This window comes from Schistocerca cancellata, chromosome 9 (genome assembly GCF_023864275.1).
Source record: "Schistocerca cancellata isolate TAMUIC-IGC-003103 chromosome 9, iqSchCanc2.1, whole genome shotgun sequence".
Taxonomy (NCBI): domain Eukaryota; kingdom Metazoa; phylum Arthropoda; class Insecta; order Orthoptera; family Acrididae; genus Schistocerca; species Schistocerca cancellata.
This window is the reverse complement of record NC_064634.1, coordinates 199,839,261-199,855,503: the sequence shown is the minus strand read 5'-3', so window position 1 is coordinate 199,855,503 and position 16,243 is coordinate 199,839,261. Positions and strand designations below refer to the sequence as shown.

Sequence of the window (16,243 nt, the reverse complement as noted above, 5' to 3'; positions counted from 1 at the left end):
CCTTAACTATATATATACTAAGATGGTACCTGTCCTTTCTGACATGTCCGAAAGAACAGATACCATTGGAGACCATGAAGCTCGTAAGAATGAAATTACAATGAAATGAATACCCTTAGCTGCTTACAGGCGTTGACATACGTCAACAGGGACAGATGAAAATGTGTGCCCCGACCAGGTCTCGACGGTGCGGGACAATACATTGAGAATGTGGGTTTCGCGGGAGGCATGCCAGAGATAAATCCCTGCAGTCGCACTATCCTCTGTGTCCTCAGTGGCTCAGATGGATAGAGCGTCTGCCATTAAGCAGGAGATCCCGGGTTCGAGTCCCGGTCGAGGCACACATTTTCATCTGTCCCCATTGACGTATGTCAACGCCTGTAAGCAGCTAAAGGTGTTCATTTCATTGTAATTTCATTCTAACGAGGTGCATGGTCACCGATGGTATATGAATATGTTCTTTCAGACATGTCCGAAAGAACAGATACCATCTTAGTATAAAAAATTAAGTTAATGACAGTAAAGTTGCCACAACATCACATTAAAATTAGGAATGTGTGAGAGGGTCAGCACAAAAGTTCACATACATTAATCCATTTTATTACTTGCTATTTTTAATATCATTACAAAGTAATATCTATAGCTATTTGTCTGTAACTGAATGAGGTGCTCCCAAAGTGCAAGTTTTAATTGTTGTGTTTATGCATCTCTGAGAGAAGCACTCTACAACCACTTTTTGCTTATACAACTCTCTATTTCTTCTTTAACCATTCCCTCATTTACATGACATTCACAGTGTATGCAAAACATTTTTAAAGACACAAATGAATAAAACAACGAAATGAAATAACTACAGTATACTTTTGCTTATTTGGGGTAATGTGGAGGAGAAAATGCACGAACAATTGAAAAACACAATTAATCAAAATATTTTTATCCACCTATTTTTCATTTGAAAATTTATCCTAGTTCTGTATATAGGTACTGTAGGAATGCGTATTTCTTAAAATTGGTCTGCTTCTGTGAGTAGTCGACCTTTTTTCACATGCCATTTCAAATTTTTCTTGCATCAATAATGTCATTCTGCTGAAAGTCCTTCTCACCAATATAACCTTGGAGAGTATCAACACACTGCAATGCGGTACAATGACTGGCAAGTTCACTGTCTTTAGCCCCACTTCCACATTTTCTGCTTAATGTTTTTTTTTTAATGTCTCGAACAGTCTGCATTCCAGTACCATAATCAGCACTTAGTTTTGCAGCAGTTTACCCCTGCTCAAATTTTTCAATAAATTCTGATTTTTGTTTTAATGTCAACACAGGTTTCTTTCGTTCCTCTATCAAATTAACTTCATTGACACTTACACGCCAATTAACACCAGAAAACTAAGTTTTTTTTACACGGAATAGGCTGGCCGATAAAAACAGAAATGGTACTCTGTCGACTCGTGGCAATCATTTAAACAACAGAAATGGTATTTAGTGTCATGTGAGATGTTGTTTATTGTTTGCTACAGAAAAATACTGCAAACCCCACTTACAGATATAAATATAAAAAAATCGGGAGTACACTGTGTAGTGAGCAATTGAAACAGTAAAGAACTACAACGGAAAAATGAATATGGAACAGCAAATAATAATGGAGAAATGAAATAATATAAAAACAACAATAAAAAGGGACAGGCATTCATTCATCCACTCAATGACAGCACTTAATATAAGCTGGCAAAGTTGCACTTGGTAAAATACTGAAACTCTCCTAATAAAGTAAAAAAGTTATTAGGGGGACATGTGGCTACATGTACCCCTATAAACAAAAATGTTGCATGTTACAATAGGTTGTGAATATCAATAACCTCTTGAATTATTAATTTAAGTCAGAACAGCAAGATTAAATATAGGTTAAATGGAGGCTACTTGAGGTAGCTCTATCAATCTCCCCCCCCCCCCCACCCTCCCCCCCAAATGAATGAATGAGGCATGGGAAGAATGAAAACCACCCCGACAACTTATGTTATGTGTGTGGCAAATTCACTCCAAAAGCCCAAAGAAAACCAATCACTGATTTGGTTAAGAAGGCATAATGTATTTTGATTGTCCTGTTGGAGATCATGATAAAAATTTTGCACCTCATATTGCCTGAATAACCTGTACTACAACCTTAGCTGAGTGGTTGAAAGGAAAATGCCAAGCCATGCCATTTGCTGTTCTGATGGTGTGCTGTGAGCCTAATGACCATCATTCAGACTGTTACTTCTGTATTACAAATATTTTGGGACATTCAGGCAAACATAGACATAAAATAAAATATCCAAATGTATCTTCAGTGCATTTGCCTGTGCCCCATGATGAGGGGTTGCCTGTTCCCGTCTGTAACTAGAAAGCCACAGAACCAGACACCATGTCAAGTGACTCAGAACGTACTGAACATATAGAAGAGTACTGCCCTCAATATCTTGACACTATGCCTCAGCTCTTTAACCAAAAGGAACTGAATGATTTGGTTTGCGATCTAAAACTTTCAAAACAGCAAGCTGGACTCTTGGGGTCGAGACTGCAACAATGGAACCTTCTAGCTCCAGGGACAAAAATTTCCTGTTTCAGATCAAGAGGTGCTTCCTTTGCTCAATATTTTGATATGCAGAATTCAGTGTGGTGTCAATGGTCTGATGATGCAGCTAGGTGTAAAACATAATTCACAGGAGTGGCAACTATTTATTGACTCCAGTAAAACCAGCTTGAAAGCAGTACTACAACATAATGGCAATGCATTTCCATCAGTATCTTTGGCTTACGCACGAGACATGAAAGAAACTTATGAAACCATGGCTTTGCCACTAAAGGCAATCAAATATAAGGATCATGAATGGCAGCTTTGCTGTGATTTAAAAGTTGTTGCACTCCTCACAGGTTTGCAGGCTGGATTCATGAAATACTGCAGCTTTTTGTGCCTTTTGGACAGCCGTGACACCAAGAACCACTATACAGTCAAGGAATGGCCTATAAGCAAGTCATATGTTCCTGGAAACGTAAATGTGAACAATATGCCATTGGTTGAGCCCAATAAAATCATTTTGCCTCCCATTGATATCAAGTTGGGCCTTATCAGGAACTTTGTAAAAGCTCTTGATAAAGAAGGTGATGCCTTCACTCACTTATAAGAAAAGTTTCCAAAATTAAGTGTGGCAAAGCTGAAAAGAGGGTATATTTGTCGGACCACAAATAAGAAACTTGCTGAAAGATCCAACCTTTGATACCAAACTCACAGATATCCAATTAGCTGCTTAGACTTCTTTTAAAGCTATTGTGAAGGGCTTTTTGGGTAACAGAAGAGACAAAAACTATGTTGTGAATGATCTGTTGCACAACTATACGAACATGGGATGTAGAATGTCGCTTAAAATTCACTTTTTACATTCTCAACTTGATTTCTTCCCAGAAAATTTGGGAGCTGTAAGTGATGAGCATGGTGACCGCTTTCACCACGAAATTCTTACCATGGAACACCATTACCAAGGCCTTTGGAAGCCTTCGATAATGGTTGACTACTTCTAGAGTCTTGTTAGGGAGAGTGATGAAGCGGCGAGCAAAAGAAGAGCTCCGTCATCGCATCTTTCATAAACCACAGACTATTATAGGTGAAAATATCTTCTGAACTAATCTGGACCTTTTATTGGAATCATGCGCATAAATAAATACAAAATAGTTCTGAATGTGTATTTTTCATAAACCACAGACTATTATAGGTGAAAATATCTTCTGAACTAATCTGGACCTTTTATTGGAATCATGCGCATAAATAAATACAAAATAGTTCTGAATGTGTATTTTTGTTTGACTTAATTGTGTCAATTTTCGATATTACCATTTTTATTCTGCAGTGCATCTAGGGAATGTGACGTCATAGAGAAAAACTGATTTTACCAGTGTATTCAGCACCCCAAAATTATGTAAATTCACCCATTTACAAACCAAGTGCAGAAAAAAAGTTTAAATTTGTTAACTAGTGTTATTATCTCTGTGATGCTATCACACACACTAAAGAAACTTGCTGGATCTTCTATCCTCTACTAATTCTACCTAGCACAGGCCCCAAACTCACAAGCAACGATCAAGAACAGGCCAAAGTAGGCTAATTCTTTGATGAATGAACTGTGTTTGCTAAGGAATATTGTTATGAACCTCAGTTGGGCATCTGCTTTACCTTCAATTAGTTTTATGTGACTGGTCCACTTTAAATCACTTAAGTCTTAATTCCTTTTTTTTTAGTCTCCCTGTACATACACACAATTTTCTGCAGTGTCAAATTTCCACAGTCTCACAGGGCTTCTAATGGTATTCACTAGACCATTTATACAATGGAAAATCCAGAATGGAATGAAACAGTATTATGAAAAGGAAAGTTGCTACTCAGCATATAGCAAAGATGCTGAGTCGCAGATAGGCACAATAAAAAGACTGTCACAAATGTAGCTTTCGGTTAGTAAGGCTTTCGCCACTCCTATCATGCATTGCTGCTGCTGCTCGCAGTATGACCTCAGTTGCCTGAGACTTTAGTTGTGTGTGTGCGCGTGTGTGTGTGTGTGTGTGTGTGTGTGTGTGTGTGTGTGTGGGTGTGGTATAATTTTGATGCAGGCCTTACTGGCCAAAAGCTTTATTTGTGACAGTATTTTTATTGTGCCTATCTGTGACTCAGGAACTCTGCTATATGGTTAGACCATTTATACATTCATTTACATTCCACTTTAGACCATTACTATCACATCAGAGTATTTTAGATAATGAAGAATGACGTGTTTGAATACTTCACTCTGGAAAGTCCTGATTCAAATCACAAAGCTTGTACAGTACTTTTCAAGTTTGTCCTTTGTAAATTAAATGATATTTGTACACTTTTGATGCTGCAGCAGTGCTGCTGTGAATTACAGGAAAAAGTTATAAATGTGCACTAGGAAGTACTTACAATATTTTGAATTATGCAACTACATTTACAACATCTTTCTGGATTTATATATACCTGAAATGTATTGTTGGAGATAAGAGAGACTGAAAAAGACAATGTGGGAAGTGTGTTTATATTTTGTGAGAATCTTACAGATAATAATGTCACAGTCGCGTTAAAGATAATAATGTCACAGACACGTAACTTTCCTCTTCTATTGTATCTGTTTGTATCTCTGCAAGATGTTCTGACTGGTTTATTTGTCTATACAATTTTGTTATTTTATACAGTTATCAGTTTGTAGTTCATGGTGTGGGTTCCTGTAGTCATGTCCTAGTTCACGAACCACGGGCAACGTATGAGTGGCCAAGTAAGTGGTCCTGACAGTCGGGATACCAATTACTTTGGAATAAGGCTGGGCATCTCGGACATATTCTGAGTCGTGGTCACCTTTGTGCTCATACGGCAAAGACTACCAAATCCACCGGTTAGTCCCTCAGCCGTTAGGGGTAAAACCCAATGGGACTCGGGGCAAGTAAGGCTAGCAACCTGCTCCCCTGGTACTTTAAATATGATGCTGGCAACAATCAGAGCAAAATGCCTCAGACCTTTGGAGGTGACGGAGTCCCACCTCTAACTGACAAACCAGGGACTCCTAAGATACGACTTGGCAAACAAATGGTAATGAGATGGGGAGCTATTAATATCAATGGGGGCTACTCAGGGAAGAAGGTAGAGCTGGCAGAGGCTGCAAGTAAGATGGGGCTGGACGTTTTAGGTGTTAGTGACATTCGGGTAAGGGGTGAGAAAGAAGAGGAAGTGGGAGAATACAAGGTCTACCAGTCAGGAGTCAAAGCAGGAATAGCACAATGGGGTGTAGGGCTTTACATCAGGAAAGAAATGGAACCCAGCGTAGTTGCAATAAGGTATGTAAATGAACGACTGATGTGGATAGATTTGACAGTGTCTAGCAAGAAAATTAGGATTGTGTCACTATATTCGCATTGTGAAGGGACAGATCAAGATAAGATGGATAGTTTTTATGAGGCACTCAGTGATGTAGTTGTTAGAGTAAAGGACAAGGACAGTGTTCTGCTCATGGGTGATTTTAACGCCAGGATTGGAAATCGAACAGAAGGGTATGAAAAGGTTATGGGTAAATTTGGAGAGGATATGGAGGCCAACAGGAACGGGAAACAACTCTTGGATTTCTGTGCCAGTATGGGCTTAGTAATCACAAACTCCTTTTTTAAACATAAGAACATTCACCAGTATACTTGGGAAGGCAGGGGAACCAGATCTGTCATTGACTATATAATAACAGATCAGGAATTCAGGAAGGCTGTGAGGAACACATGTGTATTCAGGGGATTCTTTGATGACACTGATCATTATTTAATCTGCAGTGAAATTGGGATTGTGAGGCCAAAAGTGCAGGAGGTCAGGTCCATATGTAGGAGGATAAGAGTGGAGAAACTTCAGGATAAGGAAATCAGGCACAAGTACATAACAGCGATCTCAGAAAGGTACCACTTAGTTGAATGTAGTCAATTACAGTCATCGGAAAAGGAATGGACAAGGTACAGGGACACAGTACTAGAAATGGCTAAAGAATGTCTTGGAACAGTAGTGTGTAAAAGTAGGATGAAGCAAACAGCTTGGTGGAATGATACAGTCAAGGCAGCCTCTGAAAGGAAAAAGAAGGTGTATCAAAAATGGCTACATACCAGAACCCAGGTAGACAGAGAAACTTATGTTGAAGAAAGAAACAAAGCCAAACAGATAATTGCAGCATCCAAGAAGAAATCGTGGGAAGACTTTGGAAACAGGTTGGAGACTATGGGTCAAGCTGCTGGAAAACCATTCTGGAGTGTAATTAGCAGTCTTCGAAAGGGAGGTAAGAAGGAAATGACAAGTATTTTGGACAGGTCAGGAAAACTGCTGGTGAATCCTGTGGATGCCTTGGGCAGATGGAGGGAATATTTTGAAGAGTTGCTCAATGTAGGTGAAAATGCGATCAGTAATGTTTCAGATTTCAAGGTAGAATGGGATAGGAATGATGATGGAAATAGGATCACATTTGAGGAAGTGGAAAAAATGGTCAATAGATTGCAGTGCAATAAAGCAGCTGGGGTGGATGAAATTAAGTCGGAACTCATCAAATACAGTGGAATGTCAGGCCTTAAATGGCTACACAGGATAACTGAAATGGCCTGGGAGTCAGGACAGGTTCCATCAGACTGGACAAAAGCAGTAATCACACCAATCTTTAAACATGGAAACAGAAAAGATTGTAACAACTACAGAGGTATCTCTTTAATCTGCATTGTGGGTAAAATCTTCTCAGGTATTGTTGAAAGGAAAGTGCGAGTATTAGTTGAGGACCAATTGGATGAAAATCAGTGTGGGTTTAGGCCTCTTAGAGGTTGTCAGGACCAGATCTTTAGCTTACGGCAAATAATGGAGAAGTGTTATGAGTGGAACAGGGAATTGTATCTATGCTTTATAGATCTAGAAAAGGCATACGACCGGGTTCCTAGGAGGAAGTTATTGTCTGTTCTACAAGATTATGGAATAGGAGGCAAACTTTTGCAAGCAATTAAAGGTCTTTACATGGATACTCAGGCAGCAGTTAGAGTTGACGGTAAATTGAGTTCATGGTTCAGAGTAGTTTCAGGGGTAAGACAAGGCTGCAACCTGTCTCCACTGTTGTTCATATTATTTATGGATCATATGTTGAAAACAATAGACTGGCTGGGTGAGATTAAGATATGTGAACACAAAATAAGCAGTCTTGCATATGCGGATGACTTAGTTGTGATGACAGATTCGATTGAAAGTTTGCAAAGTAATATTTCAGAGCTAGATCAGAAATGTAAGGACTATGGAATGAAGATTAGCATCTCCAAAACGAAAGTAATGTCAGTGGGAAAGAAATATAAACGGATTGAGTGCCAAATAGGAGGAACAAAGTTAGAACAGGAGGACGGTTTCAAGTACTTAGGATGCATATTCTCACAGGATGGCAACATAGTGAAAGAACTGGAAGCGAGGTGTAGCAAAGCTAATGCAATGAGCGCTCAGCTACGATCTACTCTCTTCTGCAAGAAGGAAGTCAGTACCAAGACTAAGTTATCTGTGCACCGTTCAATCTTTCGACCAACTTTGTTGTATGGGAGCGAAAGCTGGGTGGATTCAGGTTACCTTATCAACAAGGTTGAGGTTACGGATATGAAAGTAGCTAGGATGATTGCAGGTAGTAGTAGATGGGAACAATGGCAGGAGGGTGTCCACAATGAGGAAATCAAAGAAAAACTGGGAATGAATTCTATAGATGTAGCAGTCAGGGCGAACAGGCTTAGATGGTGGGGTCATGTTACACGCATGGGAGAAGCAAGGCTACCCAAGAGACTCATGGATTCAGCAGTAGAGGGTAGGAGGAGTCGGGGCAGACCGAGGAGAAGGTACCTGGATTCGGTTAAGAATGATTTTGAAGTAATAGGCTTAATGTCAGAAGAGGCACCAATGTTAGCACTGAATAGGGGATCATGGAGGAACTGTATAAGGGGGCTATGCTCCAGACTGAATGCTGAAAGGCATAATCAGTCTTAAATGATGATGATGATGCTGATGATGATACAGTTATCACGAAGTATGAAATAGATAGGAACTGTGCTTGTTAGGTGCGGACACAAGGAGTATTGGCTACTGTTGGCATAGAACTATCATTCACACTGGCCACCAACAACAGGCTTCAAGCTCTGCTCTAAGCAGTGATGACAATGGGGTACCAATGGTGAAAGCTCCATCACCTTTGGTGTCGTGGTGGTAAAGCAGAATTCCTTGGAAACCCTGTTGTCATTGCATCTTCATTCACTTGTGTCTGGGCAGAGGATAAAAGTGGGAACTGCCTGCATGGCTGTCCCATTATGCCTTAGCAACAGGTACAAGGTGCTATCCAGTGTTGATAACCTGCACCTGCACCAGCACGGGGACAGCCTGTGTTGGACCAGGGGTTGATTTTCCTGCCAGGCTCGGACATGCATAGAAGGTGGGTAGTCTAGTCACTCGAAGTTGGATGCATTAGATGGGTAATGGTGTCCCTCAGAGAAACAGGAGGCAGACTGGGAAGGAAGGCCAGTGTGGTCTAGGTATGTTTGCTTGGAGGACTTGGAAATGTGTGGTGACCTTTTCTGATATGTTGTCCTTGCAAATGTACAGTGGTGCATAATCATTCTGTGTGATAGCAGTTTCAAGCTGTACTGATGTAGTTGTTCTTTGGTTTACTCTTCTTTCAGTTATTCCATGCTTTACATTGTGCATGCATTCATGTTTGTATAGCTGAGCTGTTATCGAGTATATATGGGAATAAATATCTTGTTTTCTCCATTACCCACATATTTGGAGACCCTGGCAGACTACAACATATCTGCATTGGCTTCAATGTTTTGCGCAGTTTTGCAACATTGGCAATCGTAACTTCCACGCAAGCCACACTGCACTTATTCCCACAAGGGAATTAATGACTCACTAGTCACAACTGGATCAGCAGCTGGTAATGCAATTAATAAGATGACAATAAAACCCCCACCATTCTGGCACCATAATCCTCTATTACTGATTGCCCAGCTACAAAATCAGTTTGCCCTCGCACAAATATCGGCGGTGAGACTAAATATAGCTGTGTGGTTCAAGCACTTATGGAGGATCTAGCAGCAGAAGTCCGGGCTATTCTAGCCATGCCAACATATACCAAATAGTATGCATCAATCAAAAATGCATTGGTCACATGCTTGTTACAATCAGAAGCAAAATGGTTAGAAAGGTTTTTGCGCACTGAGGAGCTCTGATATCACACTCTGTCACATCTCCTAAAACGTTTATGGACATGGGCAAGTAACACTGCAAGTGATGAAGTGCTATGGAATATATGATTGTCTTGACTACCATCAGACACCTGAAAAATTCTCATGGTGTGTGCAGGCAATTTTAACACACTGGCACAAATGGCTGACTGGATATTTAAAATGTATCCTGTATCATGTGTCTCAACATTGGTAGTGTGACACAAAAATGTGCCCAGGTGACATTAGCCACCCTGCAATCACAACTGCCAGAACTGACCACAAAGGTAGCTGCTTTATAAACAATATAAAGGTCAATGACCACATAATTGGTAGTAATGAGTTGGTATCACAAGAATTTTGGTAATGATGCATAAAAGTGTATGCCACTTTTCAATTGGACCATGAATCGGACACCGTAGCAATGAAACTGCCATTGCTGCTGCATTTCAGCAACAGATTGATCAGTATTGGCAGCCCATTGCATTTGTCGCCATCTCAGCAACACTGGGCAACGTACAATTGTGAATTGCATGCTGCTTACTCTGTAGTCAAAAAATTCAGATATGTATTAGATGAGCAACAGTGCACCATCTACACGGATCATAAACCACCTACCTATGAATTTAAGGTAAAGCCAGAAAAAGCGTCACCTAGGCAGCTGCGACACCAGCCAATTCACGATGTGCATTGTGCATGTGGAAGGAAAGCTAAATGTTCTATCTAACGCACTTCCATGTGTAGAAACAGTGTGGTGTCACCATCAGACACCACACTTGCTAGGTGGTAGCCTTTAAATCGGCCGTGGTACATTAGTATATGCCGGACCCGCGTCTCGCCACTATCAGTGATTGCAGACCAAGCGCTACCACACGGCAGGTCTAGTCTAGAGAGACTCCCTAGCACTCGCCCCAGTTGTACAGCCAACTTTGCTATCGATGGTTCACTATCTACATATGTTCTCATTTGCAGAGACGACAGTTTAGCATAGCCTTCAGCTACATCATTTGCTACGACCTAGCAAGGCGCCATATTCAGTTACTATAAACTGCACAGATACATTGTGAATCATGTACCGTCAAGGGCGATGTTCATCATTAATGGATTAAAGTTAAGTATGAAACTAATTCTGTCCGCTTTCTGAATTCTAATTCCTTGTCATGTTCCAGCCCTCACGTCAGTATAGTTCTTCCCTCCTCACACCAGCCTGCATGAGCTAAAACGTGTGCATTTCGGCCTCCTGTAGTAATACGGTGTTGGCTCTTCGGCCAACCCAACAAACAGTGTATGTGGTAGCAGATAACACCGCATGTGTGGAAGCAGTGGCAAATGCCACTGACTATAATACCCTCGTGCATGCGCAACAACGTGATAATAAGCTGTGTGATTTATTGCAACAATCAAAAGGATTGAGGTTACAGTTCGTGACTTCACCTGAAGCAAATGTAGAGTTATACTGTGACTTAGCAGGAGGAAAGATATGCTCATTTGCGACACAGCAAATCAGAGTACAAGCAATAGCATCAATGCACAACTGGGCATAACCAAGAGTAAGGGACAATGTCAGATTAGTCAAACAGAACTTTTTATGGCCAGGTGGTATGCACACAGACTACATTTGTAAAGTGGTGTGTGGCATGCAAGAGGAATAAAATTACATGGGATGTCAGAGCACTATTAATACATTTCTTCTGCCAAACCCATATTTTGAACATGTGATACTGACATTTTAGGCCTACTCACAGCATTGGAAGGACAGTTATTGCCTCTTGGTGGTAGACGTGTTCACCAGGTGGCAGGACATCAAGGCAGAAGCTGTAGCACAAACATTTTTTTTTTTCATGGCTGGATTGTCCAGTTTGGAGCCCTGCTGAAAATTACCACTTATCAGAGATGGAAGTTTGAAGCTTACATCTTCAGAATCTTGACAACATTGTTAGGTATGAAGCACATATGCACCACAGCATACCATCCCACATAAAATGGCACAGTTGAGCATCTTTATCAGCAGTTACAGGCAGCACTGAGATGTCTCACAATGCTGAACTGGACAGAGACTTTGCCTGTTGTGCTTAAGTCAACAAACGTCGTTTAAGAGTAATCTGAAGAGAACAGTGGTAGAACTAGTATATGGACAAATGTTACACTTGACTGCAAAGTTTTTGCGCACCTTAGCAGGTGACAATCACTGCCTCAGACTTCACCACCCAATTAAGAATAGAACATATACACCATCTAAAACTGACAATGCCTAGAAACCAGTTTTAAAAGACACTTGTTCATTCTAGCAGAGCTAGACAAGTGCTCGCATGTGTTCCTACGCAAGCCATTGCAGGCACTGTATGATGGACCATTTCCGGTAGTCAGTAGGGGCAGCTATACTTTCCACATAATGATCAATGGTAAAAACAGCAGTGTCACACTAGATCAGATCAAGAAGGATCAGCAATAAGAGGTGTTCCAGCACTGCGACACTGAGACCAATGTCGAGGATCGGGGTTCGGATAGTGTGTTAAATTCACACTGTGCTATCATTAGCACTAAATGGGGAGTCAAATACTGACTTGTTCCAACATTTTGTTGGGGTGGGTTGGGTGGTTTGGGGGAGGAGACCAAACAGTGAGGTCATTGGTCTCATCGGATTAGGGAAGGATAGGGAAGGAAGTCGGCCATACCATTTCAATGGAACCATCCCAGCATTTGCCTGGAGTGATGGAGGGAAAGCACGGAAAACCCAAATCAGGATGGCCGGATGTGGGGTTGAACCATTGTCCTCCCGAATGCAAGTCCAGTGTACTAAGCACTGTGCCACCTCGCTCAATAAACATTTTTTTTTCTTTTTTTCTTTTTTCTTTTTTTTTGTCCTCACAAATATACAGTGGTGCATAATCGCTCCATGCAGTGGCAGTTTCACGCTGTATTGATGTAGCTGTTTTTTGGTGTCCTTTTCTTTACAATGTGCATGCATTCAAGTTTATGTAATTGTAAGCTGTTATCGAGTGTATGTGGGAATAAATATCTTTCTTTCTCTGCTACTCACAAATGCACTGGTACAACCGGATGCTATCAGTAGCTCATGTTGGAATGAATGACACCTGACATTTGGATTTTGTAGCCATCTTTGGTTAGTTTAAATACTTGGCTGAGTTGGTGATGGAAGCTAGCATTGCACATGGTGTGCCGGCTCAGCTCACTATTTGTAACACTGTACCTAGAGTTTATTGCAGTTCTCTGATTTGAAGCCGAGTGGAAAATATGAACCAGTGGTTCAAACAATTCTGTGATGATATTGGATGGGACATAGATAGCAGAGGTACATGTAATAAGCACACGAGGTTTTTTTTAGGTTAGAAGAGTCCCTATTTGGGATCAGTGATGAACTGCTTGCCAAAATCGAAGACAGAGCAAACATATTACTGTCAAAGAACATTCATCCTTGTAGATAGGAAAGAGAAGAGGTTAATATGATTACAGTAAACTGCAGGAGCATCTGTACTAAGGTCTCATAGGCAGTCAAACTTATTAAAGAAAATAATGCCCAGATTAGGAGCCGAAAGTCAGTTGAATAGCAAAGAAATCTGAAATTCAGATTGGAATATATATATTGCAAGGATAGGTTATACAACAATCATGGCAGTGTATGTATTGCAGTACAGAATGCTGTAATATGCAGTGAGGTTATCAGGGATTCCGAGTGCGAAATGATCTGGATGACATTAAATATTGAAGTCAGGTCATACCTAGTAACTGGATGCTTTCATAAAACAATTAATTCAGGAGCTGTAGTGCCAGAGCACTTCAGAGAGAACTTGCAGAAATTTATCTTGATTTTAATAAGGGGCGACTTCAATTTGCCGCTGAAGAATACAAGAGTCATGTGATCAGAATTGGGGAAAGAGAAGGGATTCATATGACACTGTTTTGAATGTCTTGTCTGAAAATTACTTCGAGCAGTTAGTTAGAGGGTAATACCTTAGAGCTCTTAGCAACAAACAGACCTAAACTTTTTGAGTTATTTAATACAGAAGACCATCACTGACTATTGGCATTACAAGGACTGTTAGCAAATTATCCGACTTGCTGTAGTTGTCTTCGGTTTGATGACTAGTTCTTGATACAGCTATCTGTGCTAGTCTATCCTGTGCAAGCCAGTTAATCTCCAAATAACTACTGCAACCTACATCCCTTTGAACCTGTTGACTATTCATCCCTTTGTCTTCCTCTACAATTTTTACCCACATTTCCCTTCAATACCAAAGTGAAAATTCCTAGATGCTTTAGAATATGTTCTATCAACCACTCCCTTCTTTTAATCAAGTTTTGCCATAGATTTATTTTCTCCAAATTTGATTCAGTACCTCCTCATCAGTTACATGATCTATCCACCTGATCTTCAGCATTCTTCTGTAACACAGTATTTCAAAAGCTTCTATTCTCTTCTTTTCTGAGCAGCTTGTCACCCACTCTTCCCTTCCAAACAAGCTTGCACTCCAGACAAATACCTTTGGAAAATATCTCCTAATACTTAAATTTATATTCAATGTTAACACATTCCTCCTTTTCAGAGATGCTGTCCTTCTTATATCCAATTTGCATTTAAATCCTCTATACTTCAGCTATCATCAGTTATTTTACTGCCCAAATAGCAAACCTCATCACTTGATTTCATTTGACTACATTCTATTACCCTTATTTTACTTTTGCTGACGCTCATCTTATAACCTCTTTTCAAGACAGTATCCCATCCAACTGCTCTTCTAAGTCCTTTGCAGTATCCCTCAGAATTACAATGTCATAGGCAACCCCCCCCCCCCAATGAACCATAGACATTGCCGTTGGTGGGGAGGCTTGCGTGCCTCAGCGATACAGATAGCCGTACCGTAGGTGCAACCACAACGGAGGGGTATCTGCTGAGAGGCTAGGCAAACGTGTGGTTCCTGAAGAGGGGCAGCAGCCTTTTCAGTAGTTGCAGGGGCAACAGTCTGGACGATTGACTGATCTGGCCTTGTAACACTAACCAAAACGGCCTTGCTGTGCTGGTACTGCGAACGGCTGAAAGCAAGGGGAAACTACAGCCGTAATTTTTCCCGAGGGCATGCAGCTTTACTGTATGAATAAATGATGATGTCGTCCTTTTGGGTAAAATATTCCGGAGGTAAAATAGTCCCCCATTCGAATCTCCGGGCGGGGACTACTCAGGGATTACTCAGGGACTACTCAGGAGGACGTCGTTACCAGGAGAAAGAAAACTGGCGTTCTACGGACCGGAGTGTGGAATGTCAGATCCCTTAATCGGGCAGGTAGGTTAGAAAATTTAAAAAGGGAAATGGATAGGTTAAAGTTGGATATAGTGGGAATTAGTGAAGTTCGGTGGCAGGAGGAACAAGACTTTTGGTCAGGTGAATACAGGGTTATAAATACAAAATCAAATAGGGGTAATGCAGGAGTAGGTTTAATAATGAATAAAACAATAGGAATGCGGGTAATCTACTACAAACAGCACAGTGAACGCATTGTTGTGGCCAAGATAGACATGAACCCCATGCCTACGACAGTAGTACAAGTCTATATGCCAACTAGCTCTGCAGATGACGAAGAAATTGAAGAAATGTATGATGAAATAAAAGAAATTATTCAGATAGTGAAGGGAGACGAAAATTTAGTAGTCATGGGTGACTGGAATTCGGTAGTAGGAAAAGGGAGAGAAGGGAACGTAGTAGGTGAATATGGATTGGGGCTAAGAAATGAAAGAGGAAGCCGCCTGGTAGAATTTTGCGCAGAGCATAACTTAATCATAGCTAACACTTGGTTCAAGAATAATCAAAGAAGGTTGTATACATGGAAGAACCCTGGAGATACTAGAAGGTATCAGATAGATTATATAATGGTAAGACAGAGATTTAGGAACCAGGTTTTAAATTGTAAGACATTTCCAGGGGCAGATGTGGACTCTGACCACAATCTATTGCTTATGAACTCTAGATTAAAACTGAAGAAACTGCAAAAAGGTGGGAATTTAAGGAGATGGGACCTTGATAAACTGACTAAACCAGAGGTTGTACAGAGTTTCAGGGAGAGCATAAGGGAACAATTGACAAGAATGGGGGAAAGAAATACAGTAGAAGAAGAATGGGTAGCTCTGAGGGATGAAGTAGTGAAGGCAGCAGAGGATCAAGTAGGTAAAAAGACGAGGGCTAATAGAAATCCTTGGGTGACAGAAGAAATACTGAATTTAATTGACGAAAGGAGAAAATATAAAAATGCAGTAAATGAAGCAGGCAAAAAGGAATACAAACGTCTCAAAAATGAGATTGACAGGAAGTGCAAAATGGCTAAGCAAGGATGGCTAGAGGACAAATGTAAGGATATAGAGGCTTATCTCACTAGAGGTAAGATAGATACTGCCTACAGGAAAATTAAAGAGACCTTTGGAGAAAAGAGAATGACTTGTATGAAT

The 16,243-nt window shown here is 40.6% G+C and overlaps 1 protein-coding gene across 2 annotated transcripts in view; it reads right to left on the bottom strand.

Moving 5' to 3' along the window:
• The window catches only part of LOC126100622 (codanin-1), a 157,955-nt gene that overhangs the window by 27,858 nt on the left and 113,854 nt on the right, over positions 1-16,243 (bottom strand). The window lies entirely within an intron of this gene.